The 6,000-nt window shown below is 47.0% G+C and overlaps 1 long non-coding RNA gene across 1 annotated transcript in view; it reads right to left on the bottom strand.

Annotated features, from left to right (window-relative positions):
* LOC143159642 (uncharacterized) overlaps positions 1 to 5,759 on the bottom strand; it is a 43,501-nt gene extending 37,742 nt beyond the window's left edge. Inside the window, exons 1-2 of the long non-coding RNA XR_012995193.1 lie at positions 5,678 to 5,759; positions 4,191 to 4,271 (exon numbers count right to left, since the gene is read on the bottom strand). This is a non-coding gene — a long non-coding RNA (uncharacterized LOC143159642). The remainder of the gene's footprint in view (positions 1 to 4,190; positions 4,272 to 5,677) is intronic.
* Positions 5,760 to 6,000: the final 241 nt, after the last annotated feature.

A 6,000-nucleotide genomic window follows, 5' to 3' on the forward strand; every position in this document is an offset into this window, starting at 1 on the left:
TAGCTGCTCAGTGCAAACTTGCTGCATCACCTACAGCCCCCCACTTAAACCTTCTGGGACTGAAGCTATTTATGGGGTTTCCACTGAAATGCTGGAGAGGAATGAAATTCAACTCTGGCAGAGAGTCTCTCTCTTTCGGCATTAGTCCTTCCCAGTTTGTAGCTTCCCGCTCTCTGTTTTTCCCTCTCTAGGGAGGAAAAATAGCCCAAACAACTTACACAGAAGTTTAGCCGTTGAGTAAAATTTCACAGCTTGCTACAGGTTTTACAGAATGACTCAAAGAGGCTATTTATTTGCTTTTCAGATTTCGTAGGTTTAAAAAAGAAATGTCTAGCATGTCCTACAATCCTTCTACAGAGCCCTGCTGGTTATGTTCCTCTCAGAGGCAAGTCTTTCTGTTCCCCTCCTCGGCTAGAAACCCACCACCTCCTCCATCTTAATTTAGATTTTACTTCTGACAGAGCAACACGAGATGCACCATGGCTTCCTCAAGGGGCTGCATGCTGTTCCCCATGAGCAGTGGCACAGCGTGAAATCTCCAGTGCCCAGGGAGAGCGCAGGACAAGCTCTACGCAGCGTCAGAGGGAGATGCATTCCCTCCCTTGCACAGACCCCTTGGGTCTCTCAATTTCCTTTGTTCGAGCTCAGGACCAACACAGCCTTATTTTAGTTCAGGCTGCCCTGTCAAAACTAGACTAAGCAAACACAGAAGGTTCATCCAGTTTTGAAACGAACTTAATTTTACTTTGGGGGGGGGGGGAGGGTGGGGAACAGCCTGTGAGTCTCTGAAAAATGCTGATTAAATATAACTTGCTCCATAATGATTTGTTGCCATCTCTTGACAAAGATGATCTGGTACTTGCAACTTCCACTGAATTTCATTCCTATTGTAGCTGAACTTGGGGGAAGTGACAGGGGAAGGATATTAATATATCTTGGGGCTGAGAGGGAGCTGTTTTTCAAGTGAGACAGAAGCAATGAGTGTTTTAAACACCTCATACTTCAGTGAAATCCAATTTTCTGTCACAGGTTTCTCACTGAAGCAAGAATGCGCTTGGAAGTCAGAGCCCAGGATACTAAGTGGTGTCTCTAAACTGCATAGGAGATGAATGCTTTCTGTGCCTTTGTTGCTTGCAAATGTACCCTTTGGTCTGCAGCGGGAGAGAGCATTAGCCGTTGGTGCAAGGCTTTGTGCTCAGAGGGCTTTGTACAGAATCCAAATTGCAGCTTACAGTTCCCTGCAAAGGTTGAAGAAAATGGCTGTGAATTCCCATGCTCGAGCAGCTCGGGAATAATACACCCCTTCAAACATTTTGAGAAGGTAGGGCATCTTTGCTGAGACAACAGCTCATGAAGGCAGGCTAGGCCTTCAGCTGGTATAAGCTCTGGCCAGCAAATTTCTGCATTTAACCCTTGGAGAGTCCCCTGTGCCATGCCTGCTTGCGAGCTCCCGTTGATCCCGAGAGAGACAGGTGCAGGTGAGAGCCAAGAGCCGGACAGAGGGACCCCACGTTGATGGGTTACAAACTTGAATTGTTTGATATGGGAAAGCAGCCTGCAATCTTTTGACCAAATTTGTCCTGGCAAAGAGCATGATAATAATAACAGCCCTCTTAAAAGGATAAAGGCAAATCCCAGCGCCGAGTCTGGTGGGATCTCTGAATTCTTTGTGGCTTAATCACAGCAAAGCAGTCAACCATGAGGGTAGCTCTTAAAGGATGTGTGACAAACGTGCTGGCCTTGCAATACAGCAAACCTACAGCTATCTATTGTTTCCTGGCTGTTCTGTGGGTGCGAGACCATGGTGGCGGCAGCAAGACATGTTGAAGGCATTAGTGGAAGGACTCCCATTGCCCTCCCATTGAGGGCAGATCCTTAGGGCAGAGGTTTCTGTTTCTTGAACTGAAATATTTCATTAACTTCAGCTGAATTAGGTAGAGCTAAGCCCTTGGATTGTGTCCAGAAGAAATAATATGCATTTTACCTCCTGCCCAATTCACCAGTATAAACCAATTAGAGATACACTTTAAGCATGTCATAAACCACTCCTGGCTTAAATTTATGCAGTCTTAATAGCACTGCATTTAGAATAAACTCCCAAGTGAGATAAACACAGTTAGAAAATAAGGCTTTTGCTCTCCTGGAAACAAAATATATTCCTTTGTCATTACTAAATAATGAGAACATTAGTACAAAACATCAGGAAACATTTAATAGGACATAAGCGGACGATTTAGTAAAAAGAATATGTAACAGCAAATTTTTTCTGTCCGGGAGAGAAGAACTTGGGAGAAGCCATGCCATACCAGAGACCAGCGCGTGGCCCTGGTTGTCACTTCTGCCTCCCCACCGCAGGAACGGGAACCATGTACGAGCGCAAAATTCTGTTCCTTAAAATACGGTCAGTTACCTGAATGCAGGAGCTGCTGGAGCTTGAAGCTTTGTTTTATTAATCAGTTTTCATACATTTAGTTGAGGATTAGCATAGGCTGCCAGCTTTATCAGCATTAATTTAGAGTACCTTGAGGTATTGAGGACAGAGCTGTCTGCTGCTCATATAATGTCAGTGCATCGCCCCCACCCCCTGCACTCCCCATCTGCTAAGGATTAAGAAACCATTAGGCCAAAATGAACGCTTCAGATACGCACCGCTTGTTACGGCTTTGCAGTCGCAGCAGAAGGGAAAGGAAAACATGCCAAAAGCAGCACTTGCAGGTTACTTTGCAGCCAGAGGATGGCTGGGGCTGCGGTGGCAGGGCCGAGCAGCAAAACCCGTGCATGCATGCTGCTGTAGTCCCATCCCCCCCAGGCAAAACTGATGCCTCCCCAAGGGAGCACAGCCTCCTAATGGCACAGGGGCCCCCAAAGCTCATTACTAGAAGCATCACATCTTTAAACAACAAGGCTGAAAAATAACTGAGAAAGATGAGAGACGCGTCCTTCAGGCTGCAGCACACAGACTCAGTGGGTGCCTGTGCAGCTCGCTCCCCCGCAGCTCATGTACCTTCTGGCTGGCTAACCACCTCTTGCCAAAGCAAGTCCAGCAAACCTGAAGGGATGTTCACTCCCCTTCTGTCCCACTAGTACTTTCCACTGATTTTTTGCCACAGCAAAGATTTCTCTGCTGTAGCAATCTGCATAGACCCTGGAAACCATTTTGGGGGCAGAAAGTACCGTAGGGCAGTTTGCCTACAGCCTGAAATAGTCAGCTGCAGCTGTAACAACAGCAATTAATGCCTCCCTAATTGAGCAATTAATGGTTCTCTACCTCAGAAGGACACCTGGGCATAGATCTGCTAGAAGAGCTGAACATCTCTGCTGACCATCTAAACCCAAGAAGGCCTGAAAAGGCAACCACCACTCACATCTGCAAACACCTCCTCCTGGCTGAATCCAGGCAGCAGGGCAGACACTAGCAAAAAGTCCGCCGGAAACCTCTGGCAGCGTTTGAGCAGCTCGTATATCTGTGTAGTGTAACTACCTAGTCTCAATCTAAAGGACCTGTCTCCCCTTGGGCTTGTTCCATGTAACAGAAATATACTCAGGTGTCTTCAAGCAGAAGGGCTTGGAACTGTGATCAGATCAGAGGGACAATTTGGGCTCTGGGGGTGACTGAGCACCCACAGAGGCCTCTTTCTGCCAGAGCGCATGGCAGACCTGGAAGAGTGACTGTAGTCTTGTGTTTGTCTGTAGTACGCTCAGCGTTTCCTCTCAGATGCAATCATGAGATGAGAACAAATTAAATTCAGAGGTAGGTGCACCACCTGCACAGTAACATTGACACCCTACCATAAAATAAACGACAAAAATCTCTAGAAAGTTGGGACGAGGAGTAAGCAATTAAAAAGTAGCTATGGTTTGTTAAAACCAGGTTTCTTTAGACCCAAGCCCTACTTGATCCAAGAGTCTTTTTGCCAACACTGAAGCAGAGTATAAAGAGCTACCTTGGGCCTGGCGCATTTCTCAGCTGAAAACCACAGTCCCACAGACACCAGAGTTCTATCTGGTGCATCCACATCGCTTGGGATCTCCCACAGCAGCTGTGCTCCACGCTGACCCCTGCCAGAGACTACAGCTCTCCCAGAGCGGCAGCCTCTCAGCATCTCTCAGTTACTACCACCTGATTGCTCTGCCCAGCAGCTGTTGCTACTTCGGCTCCTTTGGATGGAAAGAGGTTCGAGAGGACCTACCTGATCCCCTGCGCTGGCAGCTTGGAGGTGGCAGTCACGGTGTGTGAGGGACAGCAGCCTCTTCAGCCAGCACCACAGCAGCTGGAAAAAAACATGACATAAAGCTGTGAACCAGGAGATATTTTCCCATGCTGGTGTACCTTCTTGGTCAGTCATTCTCAGGGCCAGCACACCTGGGCTGCCTACTTCTTAAGGACTTCTTATGAGAGGCTGCCGTGCATTTGCACCGCTCGTAGACTTTGGCACCTCTCAGTCAGAAATGGCTTCTGGAGCCATGATTGTGACTTTGTACTGATCTTAGAAGTGGGGGAAGGCATTTACTGATTTACTGTTTAGGTCTAAGACAAAAGCTCCCTTGACATAATTACTCATGACCTATGGAAAGAGTATGTTACACAGTGTTGGTCAGACTGGTCCCTAGAAGGAGGGGGCTTAACATGTTTATCAGCATTTTGTACACCTCTCAGTCAGAAATGGCTTCTGGAGCCATGATTGTGACTTTGTACTGATCTTAGAAGTGGGGGAAGGCATTTACTGATTTACTGTTTAGGTCTAAGACAAAAGCTCCCTTGACATAATTACTCATGACCTATGGAAAGAGTATGTTACACAGTGTTGGTCAGACTGGTCCCTAGAAGGAGGGGGCTTAACATGTTTATCAGCATTTTGTACAGGCAGATGGGATTGTAGACAACTGCCTTCATCAGTGCTTGAACAACAGAAAATGTGTTGCAGAAAGATACTGCAATTCTCCAGGAGCAATTGTTGCAGGGGTGCACAGAGCACTAAAGTACCAGGACTACCTCCGAACCTGCTATGTGGTACCCTCAGCACCACATAAGGAAACTGGTCAAGGTCCTGAAAAACAGCTGGCCAACAAATCAGGTACTTTGTAGGGCTGGGACTCAAGTTAACACAGCTTCCGAATTGCAGCTGGCTCCACTCTGTCTGGCTCAGGACACGGGAGAGGCACCGTCGACTTAGAGCAGTGACAGTGCCTGGTGCTCAGCAGGAAATAAAGCCTTCTCAGGGATAAGCTTCCCATTAATTGTTTCTTTGAAGTCCTATCTGGGGAGGCTGCCATGAAATCCAGCAAGAGTAAGACGATTGCTCTCATGCCACCTTGTGTGACTCACCAGAGAGACAGGAGCATAGCGGTACAGAGAAGATAATTACTCTTTTGTGAGTATGTGCCTGGTTTCAGTTTGTTTAAGTGTCTAGTTCTTGGCCATTATATTCAATCTTATTTTTATTAGGGTCTTAAAACTTGTACAGCATGGAGGAGTTTGTACCTCAATGGGAGCTTTCCTAATACAGTAAAATACAACCATAAATAGCAGAAGCACAGGTTGCTCCCTGGCATTTACGTATAGTGCTCTTGCCTCGATAATTTTGTAAGCATTCAGGTTTGCTAGAAATCAGTGTAATTTATACTAAATCAGTAAAGCAAGCAAGCCAAAATACAAACATAACAAAGCCACTCTTACTTCCATGTTGCATGTTGCCACAGACAGAAAGCTGGCTACTTGAGGGAGGGAGAGCTGGCGAAGCTGCTGAGGCTGTGCTGTTTCACTGACAAAGATCTGACTGGACTCATACTGAGGGGAGGTGCAGGCAGGTATATAACTACAAAACAGGGGCTGCAGCGGTGACGTAGGGATGCTGTGGGCAGGAGCACCACTACCCGCAGCCTGAGACGTACGCCGACCCTTGGCTCCAGACGTTGAATAGTGGTGTGCAATACCCTGTCTCTGGTACACTTTCTTCTTTCTGTATTCCCCCCCCACACACACACTTCTCCAAGTGGTTC

Source organism: Aptenodytes patagonicus, chromosome 4, assembly GCF_965638725.1.
Source record: "Aptenodytes patagonicus chromosome 4, bAptPat1.pri.cur, whole genome shotgun sequence".
Classification (NCBI taxonomy): Eukaryota; Metazoa; Chordata; class Aves; order Sphenisciformes; family Spheniscidae; genus Aptenodytes; species Aptenodytes patagonicus.